This window comes from Pan paniscus, chromosome 5 (genome assembly GCF_029289425.2).
Source record: "Pan paniscus chromosome 5, NHGRI_mPanPan1-v2.0_pri, whole genome shotgun sequence".
NCBI classification, from domain to species: Eukaryota; Metazoa; Chordata; class Mammalia; order Primates; family Hominidae; genus Pan; species Pan paniscus.
In genome coordinates, this window is record NC_073254.2 from 63,488,676 (window position 1) to 63,508,079 (window position 19,404).

Sequence of the window (19,404 nt, forward strand, 5' to 3'; positions counted from 1 at the left end):
CTTGGGGGGCTGAGGCAGGAGGATCACTTGAGCCTGGGAAGTTGAGGCTGCAGTGAGCGGAGATTGTACTGCCACTGGATTCCAGCCTGGGTGGCAGAGCGAGACCCTGTCTTAAAAAAAAAATTTTTTTCAGGGAACTAGGGGACTCTCCAAGAGTCTAGTTACCATGAATCAGTGCGGCAGGAACTCTGAGAAAGTCTTACCCACAAAACATAATTCAGAGGGCCTAAGAGTGAACCAAGACTGGGACAACAGATTACACCTCCTTATCCTTTAATGGGCCTAGTACTGAGTAAAGAGCTGAAGCAGTAGACTGCTGAGAGAGGGGCAAAGTAGGAAAAAAAATAGACAGGGACAGTTGAAAGCAGAAGGAAGATGAGGAACACTGACAAAATCCTCTACCTCCCAGCTTGAATTCAAAGCACAACAAAATGGCAGCCAGTTGGTGGAATTTTAACCTGTGTGGCACTAAAAATGATGGTAATGACAAAACACCAATGATGCCCAACTTCCAATTGGGTTGATTTAAGCCCCACAATGGCAGCCTAACAGAAAAGAAGGCACGTTCATTTCCAAGTGTGAATACCATTTACTTCAACCTCTACTATCCTTCAACACTTAACAGGTATCACATAAAAAATCATGAGACACAAAACAAATAAAAATATTGGGAAAATCAGACCCAGAAATAGTCCAGAAGTTGGAACTATCAGATAGGGACTTCAGCATACCGTGACTAATATGTTAAAATATCTAGTGGAAAACGTGGACTATATGCATGAACAGATTGGAAATTTCAGCAGTTTGTTTTTTTATTAACTAATCCTTTTCAGTAATCCTACAATTTACTAAATGTGTAACAAAGCATTTTTCTCTTAGTATTTCTATCTGCATTCAAAATTCATAATCTCATCTTTCGAAAAATTTCATTGTCAAATCAAGTTCACCAAAATGCTATTTTAAAAGCACTTTATTTTATCTACTTGCTCTTTTTTGCATCAAAGTTACTATTGATTTAAACTTCATATTGGATTAAAATCACTTCCTAGGATTATCACCTTCTCTACTTTTCACAATAGGTAAACCTAATTGATGCATTATTAACCTTTCTCTGCTTTCCACTGAAGAATACACCTTCCCTTTTACTCTTGTCTTTCTCCTTTCTTTCTATCTAAGGAACTTATTCTGCAACAGAACTAAGAAATTTGAACTTTAGAAGTAGTTGAAGTTATATATTATCCATCTATACCACTTCTAATCTAAGGAGTTTTTATATTAAATTGTAATTTTAGTTGCTACTTAAGAATTTGGATATACTTCATTGATAAAGAAATAAAAATATTTATAAATAATAGAAAAAATTATATTGTTTTGTATATTGGATTTATATGTTATAGTATATAAATAATAAATATAATTAATAAATATTTATTATTTATAATTTACTATTTATATTTAATATTAATATTTAATATTTATAATTATATTTATTATTTATAAATCGTGTTCATAATGCATTGTCTATTAATTGCTTATTTTTTAAACATTGAAAAAGTGGTGAGTGGAGAAAGCAGACAACTACATGAAGTATTTGAAAGGCATCTGCTGGTCTCTGATTGTGGACATTTTAGGTCAATCATCAAGCTAATTTGGCAATCAATAAAAGTTAAAGCAAAAATGGATAGTTTTCAGAGAGCTAATGTACCAAATCTAAGTACATTGTCAACCATATATAGTGAATAAGTTTAATCAATAGCACATAAGGAGAGGTGAATAAATGAGAAGGTTATAGGAAACGGAGAAAGAGAAATTAATGGCAAAACATTGATAAAGACTTTTGACATGGCTGTGTGACTTTGGATAAATTTAACCTTTCTGAAGGTCAATGTTTCCAATTTTTAAATAGAGGTATTTAAATAGTAATTTATGAGGATATTTTACAGTGTTGTAAGTTTTTCATTGTGGTTTACAGCTGGATCTATAGTAATAGTTAATGGTTAATAGTTAAATTCCCAACATTATGTTATTATGTACAGCAGGCAAAGAACAGTTAGAAAACTCATAATCGTTTCTGTTTGTGCTTTAGTCCCCAACATTCAAAGTTAATCTGTTTGAATCACTGTTATATTATGATCAAAGTAATTTCCATACAAAAATATTGTCACATTTATATAAAGTCTAAAATTATACATATTTTAAAAGAAATAGATTAGTCTAAAAGCAATAAAACCATTTCCTTTATGTACTAGATAAATTGAAGATAATTAATTAGTTCACTAATTCATTTTAATCAGACATTTACCTACACTAAAGGAGTATAATTTTAAAGAGAGTCTTGCGTATCAAGATGAGGGTCAATGCTGAAAGACTTCTAATTCTGTAAAATTCCATCTGGTGAAACTCTACCCCTGTACTCAATGGCTGCTGCTCTAATATTATACCAAAGTAGCCCATCGCAGTTTCAGGTGTGACTGTGAAACAAGAGTAAAGTAAAACAAAAAAAAAAAACTGTGTTTATAAGCCATGATGTTACTATGATTAAAAGCAGTATTTTAACTTTTGAGTGACTGAACGTATTACAATGTAAATGAAAAGATAATGTTTCATAGCCACATATTACAATATTTAAAAATTAGTTATTATACTCTAGTGCCAATGATTATGGAGTTAATATATGATGTCTCAAATCAATTTTACATGTTGCTTCTAAGGAAGAACATGGTGTTTCTAAGAAAAGGTTTTTTGTGTTTGTTTTTTTTTTTAAATACCTAAAGCATGAAAACTAGAAATGCAGTTGCAACTGAGTTACCTTGGAAAAATGTTGTCCTAAATATGTGCCATGATTAGCTAGGCATTTGAAATGGGCTTTTACAGATATTACCTGTTTTCTTCCTAATAAGTATTAGTACCAACTCTAGTTCATGAAAGAGAAAAACCAAGTTTGGATCATTTACAGAACTTGGCGACATTACTCAGCTATAAATAATAAAAATGAGATTTAAACCTGCAGGATTTAATGTGCAAGTCCAATGGACCACACTGTCTTTCAGTCATCAAGCTGCTCTGGGACTCAGGTATTGCAGAAGCAAAAGTTCCTGTTGTATATTTCTTATTGAATTATCTCACTCCCACCAACCAGGAAATTTTATTTCATGGGAACCCTAGTGGCTCCCTTTATCATTCAACTTCAGGGACTACTGAAAAGTCCTGAATCACCCATATTCTCCTCCACTTGAAATTTTTAATTCAATCTCTTTTTACAATTAAACTTTGTTTGTTGTTTAAAATATAAACCTCAGTTAGGGACTTTCATCTGGAGTTCCACTGTGTATTTATTTCATGGTAAGATTGACAGAACCTTCAAAGATAGGGTATGATATGGGATTGTAGATGAAAGAATCAGGCTGAGAGAGTAGGAAAGTAGGAACTTCTAAAAATTAAGGCAAGGTATAGAGCAGGAATGTTTAGGTTTCTGAATATAAATAATATACACTAGAAAATCTTACTAATAATTCTATTTTAATTTGATTCCTAGGTTAGAAAACAGAGTGCAAAACTGAGTATTTCACTGTTATAACATTTCAAAAATTCAATTTTCTCCACAGGAGCTAGTTTTTAAATGCGGGCTCCAAAGATTCAATCTGTCTGGGAGTGGTGAGTAGCCAGAAATCTGATTTATTTATTAAACTCATACTATAGTGCAATATGCTTTAGCAAAAATATCACAGGTAATCTTCATATTGGCTTGTAAGTTAAGTGATTCATTGACCTTATTTTACAGGCAAGGAAACTGTAGCTGAGATAAATGAAGCTACTAGTCTACGGTTTCTAAGCTGGTAGGTAACAAAGCCAGGATTTGGAGACAGAGTTCATGATTCCAGAAGCCTTTTCTTCAACAACTATCCTTAGAACTTCCTGGAGTAAAGAATGGAGGTACAGGGGTGGACAACAGTGTTAATAATACAATACTGAAATTATAATGACATTAATATAATCATTATTATAGTTAAGAATTGAGGTCTTTCCATTTGTTTTTAACTGTTCTAAACCAGTTATATGTATGCAAAGTAGACATTATAATTACCACATTTTATTGATGAGGAATATGAGACCCAGAGGGATTAATAACTTGTCCAAAGTCAACAGCTAATAGCTGGTAGAGCCTAGATTCAAACTAGCACTGCTTGACTCAGCAAGTTGTGAAATCAAGCTTGATCTATTTAGATTCCTAATATTGTTAGCAGGTGTGCCTGAGAATTTAAGGTATGTCTGAAAGAAACATACATGAAATTATCAAACGTCCCATTTTATAACTCACAGCATGTGTCTATATCTAGCCTGTAAAGTACTCAAAATTATAATCACCTTAACTGTAAATTACTGAAGAAAGAGTTAGGCAATATCAAAGAAACACAAAAAGTGATCCTGACAGCCTTACCATCTCCATCAATGTATTTCCCTTCTTCCTCCTCACCCATTAAGGCTGGGTTAATTTTATTTTTAGAGAAGTAGAATCTTAAAGTCATGAATTCTTGTTATAACTTTGCAGATATAAGTCACTTAGGCCTATTTTAAAATGCCACATAGTTCTCATTCTGGAATTGAAACTCTCAGGGGCACACTGCAATGCTTTTTGGCAGAGGTTTTCCTAAAATTGGATTTTCTTCAAGTCCTTCCCTCCTGCTCCTCTCTTTGTGCCAGGTCACCTCCTTCTCCTCTGTTATGTATTCAGATGACAAGGAACTGTGTTCTCTGCCAGGTCATCCCTCCCATGAATCACCCTGACATTAGGGCTTCCCTCTCTTCACTTCTCTTTACTATTTTGTTCAGTTTTGCTGTAATTTTCCAAGGGAAGTGACATTCCCATAATATTGCTATTCACTGAACAATGTTTGTATGTGTTCTGAATAAGAAAAATCCATCTGCTAGGAAAAAATCAGTCCAAGTTTAAAGCGAAATCTTCTTCTTTAAACTAGAACTTTTATACTTAGAAATAGAAGAAAGTTACCCAAACAGGGCTAGTCCCAGGATACATGCCAGCAAGATGCTCATCAAATCTATGTTAATGTGAGATGACATTAAACAACAATCAAATGCTTTGTAATGAATCAGGTTTTCATCAACATTTGCTTACTGTGAAATGTAACATTTTAAAATATGTTTTACAGAAAAAAAGTACACTTTAATTATTGTTGCTAAAATACAATGACTTAAAATGCTTTATGTTGCTATATGAGAAGTGAACTTTTAAATGTAAAATACATTCTTAATACTAAATACACAGAAATTCAAAGGATGATTCTGGCAAAACTATTCCTATAAGTCAATATAGTCATCTTTATATCTTTCACTTGCCAGAGATATAATTGCTTCAAAATGAACCAACAAGAGAAATAAGAGTTCTAAGTGAAGTGCTGACAAGTTGAATGGATTCATGTAATTAGCATTTGGTAAGATGTTTTCTGCTTGTTTTCTAAAGGTTATGCTCAGGTAAGTATGGAATAGAAATCTTGTTCATATTTGAGTGGGACTAAACAGGTATTGTTAGAGAATGGAAAGTGTATGGACTTTGGAGTTAGACAGATATACAGCAAGTTATTTAATCAATTTTAGCCTCAATTTTATCATTTGTAAAACTGGAATATTAAACTTTCCTTGAACTATTGCCCTAAGTATGGGTTATCAGATATATGAATTATCCCTTATATTAGTTGACACATTGCAGATGGTCAATAAGTATTATTATTAGAAGTGAAAACTTGATTGAAAAATGAGCTATAAGTAATATCTATTTTCAGCTTTTAAACATACATGTAAACAGAGATTAAATGGGATCAAGAGAGATTTTATCCTCTTAATTTTTACTGTGCCTCTATTGCTGTGCAAATATATGCTGCAATGGTTGGGAAGTTAAATGTTGAGTCAAACCCAGTATAATCATAAGTGTTAGTTTAAAATTTTCTTTTTATTTTGTTTGGTATACTGTCCAATTAATTTTTAAAATGAATAAACACTCTTTCTATATATGGTGGTAGTTTATCTTGGCTGCTGTTGTCTTTTTATTCTAAGTCTATGCCTTTTTGTCTTCTAGTTACGATTTTATTACTGACAAATGCATTACTAGTCTCTGCGGTGGTTCATTTATTTGCTAGTACGTTTACTTCCTTATCGAGAATGAGATAGTTATTATTTCCAGACTCCTGCTGACATTGTTTCTAAATCCAGGGCCACTTCCTCCTGCCATAGCATCATTTGCCAGGTGCTTTGTCTGTAGATTATTTTCATTTTTCAGCTGCTGTTTTCCACCCCATGGAGTTAAATCTATTCATACAGTTTATTTCTGCTTTTACAAAGATTTTCTGATAAAATATGCAAAATGGCTCCTGTGCACAAAGTATTTGCAGAAAGAAAAAAGATGAGAAACATGGCATTAAATTAGGCCCTGATGTAAAAAGAAAAAGCCTAGTTTTTTGAAATAGCTCACACAACAAAATATCTAATTTATCAAATAAAAAAAAACCCTAATTCTGAAGTTAAATTTGTCTTGGAAGAAAACTAAAAAACAATAATAAAAGGAGCAGAGTCAAAGTGAAATATTTTAATGTATATTTGTGATTTATAAACTACAGAACAATTATTTTAAGAAAAGAAGTTTGACTTAGTAAATAATATGTGTTCCTCCACACAGAAGAAAATTTTCCATTGAGAAGGGCTATCAAAGCCTATCTTTTAATAGTCTATTGAACTACAGTGGTAAGGTTGCAAACAAATTCTATGTAAGTTTTCTTAAGCTGTGTGTTGTGTCAGTGTTTGTGTGTGCTTGTGTGTGTTTGAAAGGATATACAGAAATGTCATTGAAGAATTTCAAGAAACTGGTAAGCAAAGAGGGGACTAGGGATTTTCTAACAGTTTTAACTATTCTTAGAACTCAAGAAGACGAAGATGCCATCTCATGTAGCTCAAACATTTCACTTTAAGGGTGATATATGTTTAGTACAGTAATTTAGATTTACTAGGTCTTATGTAAAATATGACATAATAGCCCTTGCCTGAATGCTAATACTTTTGTAAACGTACCAAGGAAAGAAATATCTTACCCCAGGTGGAAATAAAAATGTTTCTCAATCATTGAGAAGAGTAGTATCAGTGTTTTAGCACAGGTAGGCGGTTTTTCAACTGAAAAGACCGATGAATGCGAGGGGTGATGGGCACCTTGGCAAAAATAAAGACTCTGTTTCAAAGGTCTGGACTAGGACCTAAGATGCCGCTAATTTGTTGACCACACTTCTAGTATCAAAACTCTATATAATCTGTGTTTCTCATTGCTGCTGGATTAAATTTCAGGGGTTTCCTATTGACCACCTTAATCTCCAAATGCCTCAACATTGTGGTAGAACAGTGGTTCTCAAAATGTGGTCCCTGGACCAATAGCATCAACAGCATCTGAGAACTTGTTGGACATGAAAATTTTCAGCACCTACCACAGTCCTAGTAAATCAGAAACTCTGGGATGCCCAGAAATTTGTGTTTTAACAAGGTCTCCAGGTGATGCTGATCCCATATGCTAAAATTTGAGGGGGAAAAAAAGCATTCCAAACGACTGGTTATCCAGCCTGCGGCACGTTACAACCATCTGGTAAGCTTTGTAAGAGTAACAATGGTTGGGCCTCACCCCTGTCCAGTTAAACCAATATCCCTGGGGCTATGTCTAATGTGCAGCCAGAGTTGAAAACTACAGTTGTGTGCTATTGATAATCTATCTATAGAACTGATTCATCCCTCCTTATGCTTCACTCTTTCTCAGGGTAACTCCTCCAGGCTCTCTCTTTGCTCCTCTATCTTCTCATGGTATTTCACCTCTGCTTTGTATGGCTTTCTCATTCCTTGTATTAAAACACTTTTTTCCTTTACTCAAAGCCTTCTTTTTGATTTCTATCTCATGTCTCCTAAAGTAACCTTACAAAGGAGATGTTGTTCTTTCTTAAATCTTCATGCTTAATGCCACATATTTGTACATACATGATTTTGAGACATTTTTCTCAGGTGTTTTAATAAAAAGAACATGTTTTTCTATCGGACTCTTAATTTCTTTGGATAAAATATCATATATTTTCTTGCATTTGCAGCTTCAATTGTTTTCAGCACAGATCCAAGGACGCTGGTGATTCTACAACAAGTGATTTTAAATTTAAATGAAGAATGCACAATTATGGTTATTCAGTAAGAGCCTTTTTGTATGATTACTTAGAGAAAAAGAGAACAAACACATTTTCATATGTTTATTTAGAGAAAGAGAGAACAAAATAATCAGTTTAGCTGGAGGATTTTTCTTCCCTTTGAATAGATAAAATAATACTGCACTGTTGATTAGCTTGATAAAAAATGTTATTCTCTTAATAATTGTATGAGCAATAATCATGGCTATCTCCACTGATCTAATTCATAAATGCAAATAAAAATTTCTAAGGACTTGTTATGCCAAATCATAAACAAACACCATTATTATTTTAATTATAATAAATTTTTCCAGTATTCTATTAAAATACTATTAATGATTCTTTCCAAATAATTCTATTTCTAGTCAATGCTATAAGATAGTAACAAAATAACTCACTCCTCACAAAAATCATTTTCTTGTTTAATATAATTTACATTATAATTAATAGTTTATGGTACAAACATACTTGTGGTGTAAGAAATTATAGCTATAGAGATAGAATGCAGGCAAAATTACGAAGGCTTGTTTTATTTTATTTGTTTAGTTCAAAATAGCCCTACTGATCTGACATCCCCTTAGGGTTTGGGTAGAGTTTAATGAAAAATCTGAAAAATGAAATAAATTCTTCCTTTGACTGTGTTGCTCTGAAGTATGAATGTAAAGCAATGAGACTGAATGCATAGAACTCATATGTAGGTAAATTGTGTATATAGTTTATATAAAGCCACGTTACAAACATGTACAATTTTAAAAATAAATTTTATATTTTAGAATAGATTTAAACCTACAGAAAAATTACAAAGATACTACAAAGAGTTTTCATATACCCCACATTGTATATGTATATAATCCCTGTTATTAACATTTTATATTGGTATGACACATTTATTACAATAAATTATATTTTATTGACACATTATTAACAAAGGTCTATATTAAATTTAGATTTTTTTTAGTTTTTTTCTAATGTTTTTCTGCTTCAGGACCCATCCAAGATGTCATAGTGCATTTAGCTCTCATGTCTCCTCAGGCTCCCCTTGTCTATGATAGTGTTTTAGACTTTTCTTGTTTTTGATGACCCTCACTGTTTTGAGGAGTACTGATCAGATATTTTGTAGAATATCCTCAAATGGGATTTTGCTGATGTTTATCTCATGAATTGACTGGGTTATGTGCCTTTGGGAGTGTTCCACAAAGATAAATTGTCATTCTTATCACATCATATCAAGAGTACATATTATCAACATGATTTACAACTCATCATTGTTGATGCTGATGTTGATCACTTGCTTTAGATAGTTTGTGTCATATTTCTCCACTGTAAAGTTACTCTCTTTTCACTTTTTCTATATGTGCTTTTTGGAAGGATGTTCCTATGTGAAGTCCACACTTATGGAGTAAGAACTCGACCTCCTTGAAGGCAAAGCATTTACATAATGTATTCAGAATTCTCTTGCAAAGGAAATTACTGTGCAGGAGAATTGCGAATACTTTTTGGGCATTCAGTTATTTAAGTAAGATAGTATGGACTCATGGATATTTATTTTATACTTAGGTTTATAATCCAATACTATTTTATTTATTTTATTACTTGAATTAATCCAGGGTTGGCCTTTGGGAGCTCTTTAGATTGGCTTCTGTATCCTTTTGACATAATCCCATTTTTAGCTTTTTTTTTAACTTTCTGGGACAAGATGGAGTATATACTCATCTTGCTTATTTCTCACCCCAGTCCTATACTCAACCATTTATCTAAGGAGTCCTAGCTCCTTTTATTAAAGAACCATAAAGTATCAAAAACAGCTAGAAAATTGTCTTATTCTCTCTGCTCAGAAATAATAACAACACAATAAATAAGAATAGGTAATACCCTCTTCAAACATATTTTGCTAAGCATGTGAATCTTTGCTAAAAATGTAACAAGTAATTGTATTAATTATCCTCATTTTACAAATGAATAAATTAGAACAGAAAGAGTTAACCTAATGACCAATGTCAACTGGCAGAAAGGCAGCAGAAAAGACATTTGAACCCATGTTATTTTTGTTTCAAATGTGCCCAACCAACTTTTCCAAACTCCTGGTTTCATGTCTAGTACCTCTACCACTGAGCACCAACTTGCCTCATTCACTTTATATCCCAGTTACTCCCCACAACTGTTCATCCCTGCCAGAGTTCTCTGCTCATCTTCCTCTATATGGGTTGAGAATATAAGATCTACTAGAAATGACTTTTTTTTTAATTTCTACTTTTCTAAACTCTGTTGTCTTTTACATTCTACATCCTCTGTGAAGCCATCTCTAATCATATAACCTCTCTTCTGAAATTTTATAAACTTATAATTTATTCTAATCATTTGCTAGGTGGCATATGATCTTTCTCGAATCAAAAAGTTCCTGAGCAGAATTCTTAGTTATTGAACTTCTCTCCATTTTCAGCAAATGGGTTAGTGCTTTGTAGTCAATCTGTGCAGAAAACATTTAATAAGCACATACAGATTATTATGGTGACAGTAATGATAGTGATTTTCATGACACATAAGTAAATTTCAAATGACCAGAGCCTACATGTGTGCCTGAGGTAGGCTGAGGAATCAGTAATAGATGAGAAAATATTCTATCAGCCGATATTCTACAGGGATACAGAAAGTAGAAAAATGAGAACATCTTTATACTTAGTGCTAATTTAAATGTTCCTTAGGCACCATTAAGAGTTGTAGACTCCATAAATAATATTAATAGGCAGAGGGCAAGTATAATAATTTGAAAAGGATTCAAAGAAAAGCCAAAAGATTAGGTCAAAAGTTGGAAAAACAATCTTTAAGAGATTATAAACTCTTCACCTTTGAAAAAAATGAAGAAAAATGTAGAAAAAAACAAGGCAATTCATTGTAAGCAAATTAAATAAAGCACAATTAAAAGAGGAAAAGGTTAATTTTTAGTGTTTATTTATTTTTTTAATTTATAGTCCTGATTTTTTCTTTTCTTTTTTTCTTTCTTTTTTTAACTTTAAGTTCTGGTATACATGTCCTGAAAGTGCAGGTTTATTACACAGGTATACATGTGACATGGTGGTTTGCTACACCTATCAACCTGTCATCTAGGTTTTAAGCCCTGCATGCATTAGGTATTTGTCCTAATGCTCTCCCTCCCATTTTTCCCAACCCCACAAAAGACCCTGGTGTGTGATGTTCCCCTCCCTGTGTCCATGTGTTCTCATTATTCAACTCTCACTTATGAGGGAGAACATGAGGTGTTTGGCTTTCTGTTCCTGTGTTAGTTTGCTGAGGATGAGGGTTTCCAGCTTCATCCATGTCCCTGCAAAGGACATAAACTCATTCCTTTTTATGGCTGCATAATATTCCATGATGTACATGTGCCACATTTTCTTTATCCAGTCTATCGTTGATGAGCATTTGGGTTAGTTCCAAGTCTTTGGACTTAGTAGAATGATTTATAATCCTTTGGGTGTATACCCAGTAATGGGATTGCTGGGTCAAATGGTATTTCTGGTTCTAGATCCTTGAGGAATCACCACACTGTCTTCCACACTGGTTTAACTAATTTACACTTCCACCAACAGTGTGAAAGTGTTCGCATTTCTCCACATCCTCTGCAGCATCTGTTGTTTCCTGACTTTTTAATGATTTCCATTCTAACTGGCATGAGATGGTATCTCATTGTGGTTTTGATTTGCATTTCTCTAATGACCAGGGATGATGAGCTTTTTTTCATATGTTTGTTGGCCACATAAATGTCTTCTTTTAAAAAGTGTCTGTTCATATCCTCACCCACTTTTTGATGGGGTTGTTTGTTTTTTTTTCTTGTAAATATGTTTAAGTTCTTTGTAGATTCTGGATATTAGACTTTTGTCAGATGGATAGGTTACAAAAATTTTCTCCCATTCTGTAGGTTGCCTGTTTACTCCGATAGTTTCTTTTGCTGTGCAGAAGAAGCCCTTTAGATTAATTAGATCCTATTTGTCAATTTTGGCTTTTGTTGCCATTGCTTTTGGTGTCTTCATCATGAAGTCTTTGCCTATGCCTATGTCCTGAATAATATTGCCTAGGTTTTCTTCTAGGGTTTTTATGGTTTTAGGTTTTAGGTTTAAATATTTAATCCATCTTGAGTTAATTTTTGTATAAGATGTAAGGAAGGGGTCTAGTTTCTGTTTTCTGCATATGGCTAGCCAGTTTACCCAGCACCATTTATTACATAGGGATTCTTTCCCCATTGCTTGTCAGGTTTGTCAAAGATCAGATGGTTGTAGATGTGTGGTGATATTTCTGAGGCCTCTGTTCTGTTCCATTGGTCTATATATCTGTTTTGGTAGCAGTACCATGCTGTTTAGGTTACTGTAGCCTTGTAGTATAGTTTGAAGTCAGGTAGCATGATGCCTCCAACTTTGTTCCTTTTGCTTAGGATTGTCTTGGCTATATAAGCTTTTTTGTTTTGTTTTGTTTCATATGAAATTTAAAGTAGTTTTTTCTAGTTCTGTGAAGAAAGTCAATGGTAGCTTGATGGGAACAGCATTGAATCTAGAAATTACTTTGGGCACTATGGCTATTTTCATGATATTGATTCTTCCTATCCATGAGCATGGAATGTTTTTCCATTTGTTTGTGTCCTCTCTTATTTTCTTGAGCAATGGTTTGTAATTCTCTTGAAGAGGTCCTTCATGTCCCTTGTAAGTTTTATTCCTAGGTATTTTATTCTCTTTGTAGTAATTGTGAATAAGAATTCACTCATGATTTGGCTCTGTGCTTGTCTATTATTGGTGTATAGCAATGCTTGTGATTTCTGCACATTGATTTTGTATCCTGAGACTTTGCTGAAGTTGCTTATCAGCTTAAGGAGATTTTGGGCTGATATGATGGGGTTTTCTAAATATACAATCATGTCATCTGCAAGTAGAGACAATTTGACTTCATCTCTTCCCATTTGAATATGCTTTATTTCTTTCTCTTGAGGCTAATTATTTTTAATGAGTCAGAACTTTGCCACATTCCCTCTAATGACCTCAATTATGGCAGAGCTTTTTTGTGAAATGGCTTTTCAAAGACTAAAATGGGAGACTTGAAATTAAAAAATGAGTGAAAAGTGTATTTAAAAGCCTTTTTTTCCAGCTAAAAAATGAGCAGTGTCCAATTTAAAATAGGACATATTGCACATGTCTGTGTTTCTGATTCTGCAACATTTTTTGTGCTTCCATGTTAGCCTCATTATTCCTTATGAAGGATATAAAACTTATAATTCCAGTCTCAAACACAGATGAGCCCTTATTACCTGCTTCTGAGAAGTTCTGACTAGATTCTGATTCATATTGACATACTTGGCATCTCACACTCATGTGGTCACCCTGAAAAAGAAAAAAGGACCCCTTCCATTCCAAATTGGGTTCAGATGTTGACACTGAGGATACAACACACATCCTTAGATGCCATGACGATGTTTATTACTTGTGTAATTAAAGTCTATGGAGAGAGCAGGACAAACTTCTCAAGCATGTCCAAAATGGCTTGAGAAATAAGCACATCGTGGCAAACACATTATTTCACCTTGCCTGCTTGTATCAAAATATACTATGTACCCCATAAATATATACACCTACTATGTACCCACAAATTTTTTTAAAAAATAAAATAAAAAAAGGCTTGAGAGAGCAAGAAGAGAATTCCCCGTGGTTAGGGGCTGGGCCTGGGTTGAGAGTCCCTGCCTGCAGGCAGGGCTTGTATGTCTTAAATGCCTCTAAAGGAGTGGGTCTTATCAGCCAGCACAGATGTGAGGCACAAGGGAGAAGTAAGCTAAAACCTGTCAGCAAATATCAGAAAATGGAGTTAGATTCACCATTACAGAGACCCTGTCTCTATGTGAAAATAAACTTTAATGATATTATCAAAAATATAGAAGTCATTATACTAATCTTTGATCCCGTCTATATAACACCTCAATTTTCATACCTTACTCCAAAGAACAGTTTTGCTGTCCCCTTGCTTGTGCTTTTACTACTAAATCATTAAAATATAACCCATGCACAGAAAAATTTGCCCAAGAAATTTTATTATTGGCATGCTATAGTCAGTTTATTCATTCACTTAACTATTTATTGGTCCTTTTCTGTTTCTTTAATTAAGCTAGGCATATTGTAGAGTGAGAGACGAGCAGAAGTTAAAGTTACAGAGGTAGACATGACTGCATAGAATACTAACAGGCTGAGATTTTATGTGTTAAATTTTTCAAGTTAAAGATAATTTTTAAGACAAGAATGCCATAATCATATTTAGAAACAGGAAGTTTAGTATGATAACGACAGGAAGAAGCATTAGCAAAAGCTAAGAAGAAAGAGCAGACTTAGAATAAGAAGAATCTATAAGATAATAATGAACAAAAACTTTATTTTGGAAATAAAAATAATAGAATCATGAAGAGGAGAAAGCATTTGACTCTGGGCTAAATTACTTGGCTATTGTTATACATAATTTGTTATATATACTAAGTATGTGTGTGTGTGATATGTATATTTATGCATACATGGATATCTATAAATATATACTTATTTCCAAAGCTCTCTTGACTCAGTTTTGAGGCCCTGGTAGAGGCCTATTAGTTCTTCCTGTGCAGTTCATTAAGTCCACACTCTGATCACTCCTCTCATTAGGCTTTCTCACTTTGACCACTATTCACCATCCCTAATCTTCCCAGGGCCAAGTACCAGAAAACTGGGGACAGCCTCTATGACTAGAGCCTGCAATATTATTCAAATAAGCAAGCTCACAAGCAGCCTCAAAAACCTAGCTAACTCTGTGTTGATTGATCTGCGTAGGTACCCACTGATTTCAATTTGCTGTTACCCTTTCCCCACATGCAACTCTCTGTGTGGCACTACTTGGCAACTTTCTTTTTTCTTTTCTTTTCCTTTTTTTTTTTTTTTTGATAGAGTTTCGCTCTTGTTGCCCAGGCTGGAGGGCAATGGCGCAATCTTGGCTCACCGCAACCTCTGCCTCCCGGGTTCAAGCGATTCTCCTGCCTCAGCCTCCTGAGTACCTGGGATTACAGGCATGCACCACCATGACCAGCTAATTTTGGTATTTTTAGTAGAGACGGGATTTCTTCATGTTGGTCAGGCTCATCTCAAACTCCTGACCTCAAGTGATTTGCCTGCCTTGGCCTCCCAAAGTGCTGAAATTACAGGCGTGAGCCATCGTGCCTGGCCAGCAACTTTCTTTCAGTTGGAGCTGTAAGCACCAAAGAGTTCTGCCTTTCATCTGTCTGAGTGTCAGTTTGCTGTGTTCTGCCAACAAAAGAATCTTTAAATCTTATAAAACAGCCATTTACCCAAGTAGGGAACTAAAGAGGGAAAAAAAGAATTAAGAAAAAGAGTATTTATTTAGTTTTTGGTCGTGTCATCTGTGAGGTATTTGTGGGCCATCCAGATGGAGATTCATGCAGTTGGATATTCAGTCCTAGATATTAAGGAATACCTGGAACTACAGAAAGAGAATTTAGAATTATTGGCCCATGGCAGTTGAAAACATGAAAATAGACATAATTTTTAGAAAATGAGTTATAAATGAAAAGAAGACAGGACTGAACATTAAATCCTGGGTGGGAAAAGCAAGAATTCATTACATACTACATACGTCAATTAGATAATGCCATGTGCACAGCAATTCATACAGCTCTTAAAGGAACACAAACAAGCAAAGGACAAGGTCACTTAGCACCCAGATAAGCTTGTGCGTTTGTGTCAAGATGAAAAATTTGGAAAACAGGAGTCAACCCTCACCTCCAGAAAGATAACCAATATGTAAGTGTGACTTAAATGTGTTACATATGATTAAAAATTGAATTGGCCTTAGACAAGCTTTTAGAAATTTGTATTGAGAAACATGTAGATTAAGCATTTACTAGAGCATTCTGAAATAGAATAGACAACTAATTGCAATTCCCCCAAGCTGCATTTAAACAACCCAGTTGTTGGAGATGAGATGCCAAATGACTGGGTTTTGATAGCACTGATGTGATGGAGAGACGGGGTTGAATGGTTCCAGGGAGCTGTCTGTGTGTGATTAAAATGAGGTATATTAGAGCTTATGCTGAATAAGAAAGAGATAGAAATCAACAAATAGGCTTCTATCTGTAGGCTAGAATAGGCTTTCCTTCCTCTATAGGAAGGAAAATGTGATATAAGATAGAATTAAGAAGGGCAATATGCCCACTCCAAACCTTGTTGATTGGTGTTTAGGAGGTTTCATATCCTTTACTGGAGTGACTCTGAAAAAATCATTTATTCAGTGGGAAGCAAAGTTTTAGTTCAAGTAAAGAAAAATATAAGGTAGAAGAAGGTTTTTATAAGATTGAGAGTATAAAACAGTTGTTCCTGGATAAATGGGAAACTATGAATGTCTAGAGGGAGTTTGGTACTGAGGAATGAGAAAGAATAGACAATTGTAGAGCTTACATTTTGTGAGAGTGATCGAGGAGAATAGGGATAAAAGATTTTGAAGAAACTAATAAGTTTCAAAATTCTAAGTACAATTTTGGTGTAAGGTTTTCCAGCTCTGAAACTACTCTAGGTCTCCAGGTAGTGGAGAGTCACTGCATGTAATCTGTAGCCACATAGGGTTTGGGAGAGTAGGAATTAAAGCAGCACTCTAACTGCTTGGGGGCTATATTAGTCCATTTTCATACTGCTATAAAGAACTGCATGAGACTGGGTAATTTATAAAGGAAAGAGGTTTAATTGACTCACAGTTACACATGACTGGAGAGGCCTCAGGAAACTTACAATCATGGTGGAAGGCACCTCTTCACAGGGCGGCAAGAGAGAGAATGAGTGTCAGCAGGGAAAATGCTAAATGCTTATAAAACCATCAGATCCTATGAGAACTCACTATAACGAGAACAGCATGAGGGAAACTGCCCCCATGATTCAATTACCTCCCACCAGGTCCCTCCAAGACACATGGATACTGTGGGGATTACAATTCAAGATGAGATTTGGGCAGGAATACAGCCAAATCTTATCAGGGGCATTGGTTATTGTCTATAGTTGACTCAAGTGTGTGTCTTTCTAGGGTCCCTGAAATGCAATACATGACTGGTAAACTTTTTTTTTCCTTATCAGTATTTTCTGCTTTGGACTGGAATATAGCATCCCAAAGCTCCACTTGAATTAAGTCACTAATGATGAGAATGCAAGGGATTAATGATGCTGTACTTGCTGCCACTGGAAGAATTAAGGGAAGGATCCTGAAGAAATTATTTAAAGCAGGGCTACATCTCAGACATCCAGTATGTATTAAAAAGTTGAAGTTGGGTGACAATAAATATGCCAATAAACAAATGTCTACCCATGCTAAACTTTGACCCTAGTTAAAAAATGATAGTTTTTAAATAAATGGATAAGGCCAGTAAAAATTCCTTAGAAGATGAATTAATGAATAAAAAGAAGTTAAATGACTTTATCATAAAGCAATTAATAACCAATATGTATTATTTGTAAAATGCGGGTTATTTAATAAATCAAACTGAAGTAACTATCAAACTTTAGAAATTTTTCATCACATACTTAACAAATTATTAAATTTAAGGCATTAGAGTGAATAGGCAAACTTAAAACTCACTAAGCTCCATAATTCTATAATCCAATAAATTAATCCTGCAAATCTGCAAAATATAAAAATAGTGCCTATGTTATAAAATAACACAAAAAATAAAGATACAACTAGATTTATAGCATAATAATTATTTATTATATTATAAGACTCTCTCAATGTAGAGGAATTCCTAAGAAAGCTGTAAAACTATTCCTGAGTATCAGGTAAAGATCAAAATTGTAAATTGTTTTAAATTTCATATTTTAATAGGAAATAACTGGATGACAGGACTCAAGTACCTGACTTCTAATACTGTTATCTTTCCTAATACAATTATATGTATACTTCAAAATAAATCAGTTGGCCTACCAGTAGCTTTAATATTTTCCTGAGCTATAAATATTTTTAACTTCCTCTTTCAATCATTATTTTCATTTAACCACCTTTTATGGAGCAAAAGCGGTCTTCCTAGCAGAAATGCCAGCCTTGGTATCGTAAAGATGACTAATAGATTCTGCCCTCACTGTGCTGGAAGTCTGGAAAAGATAATAACAGATTTATAAATGTAGTTCTATGTTAAAAATCAACAAATTAAGCATATGTAACAGATAACTGAGGGTAGTGGACAACTCTACTTGGTAAAATCAGAAAAATCTTCATAGAGAAGGGGCTACTTGAATGAAATGTGATCAAAGTGAGCAAAACTGATCAGCTGCAGTGATAGTGTGTAAGTTGGTTGTGGGTTTGTTTGGGGAGCTTGAAGTTAGAGAAAATCTGTTGGATGGCCATTGTAGTTGTCTATGAAAGCATTTTTAAAGATTTTGTTATCTTCATGTTTACAATACTTCAGTGGTTTCCCAAAACCAATGAAAGAAAAGTAATCCTTTTTATGACAACGTGCCAGCTTCTGCGTCTGAAAACCTACCTTGCCAGTGTAAACTCTCAACACAATGGCCCTCAAACATCTTACTATCACAATAACAAAATACTTTTTTCTTCAAAACCTAATACATAGATTCAATTCAACCTATAACAGGTAGAGAAATATTTCCTATATGTTATAGGTTGAATTGAGTCTCTTTTCCAAAATACATGTTGAAGCCCTAACCACCCGGACCTTGGAATGACTTGAAAATAGGGGCATTGTGGATACAATTAGTTAAGATGGAGTTTACTGGATTAACATAGACCCTTAACCCAATACAACTGGTGTTTTTATGAAAAAATGGCCACATGACACAGAGAACAAGCAGAACATCAGGTGATAATGTAGATGGAGATTGGTAAGTCAAGGAACATCAATATTTCTGACAATAATAGAAGCAAAGAAAAAGGTAAGGAGCAGATTCTCTTGTAGAAGCTTGGAGAGAGCTGGCCTTACCAAGACCTTAATTTTAGACTTCTAAACTCAAAAACTGTGAAAGAACATATTTCTGTTGTTTTAAGCCCTGTAGTTTGTGGGATTTTGTTCAAGCAGCCCTAGGAAAGTAATTCGCTATCCTAACGCAACAATAAATATAGAACCCAATATAATAGAGCAAAAATTTGAACAAACTCTTCACACACACATTTATACCAATGGTCAATA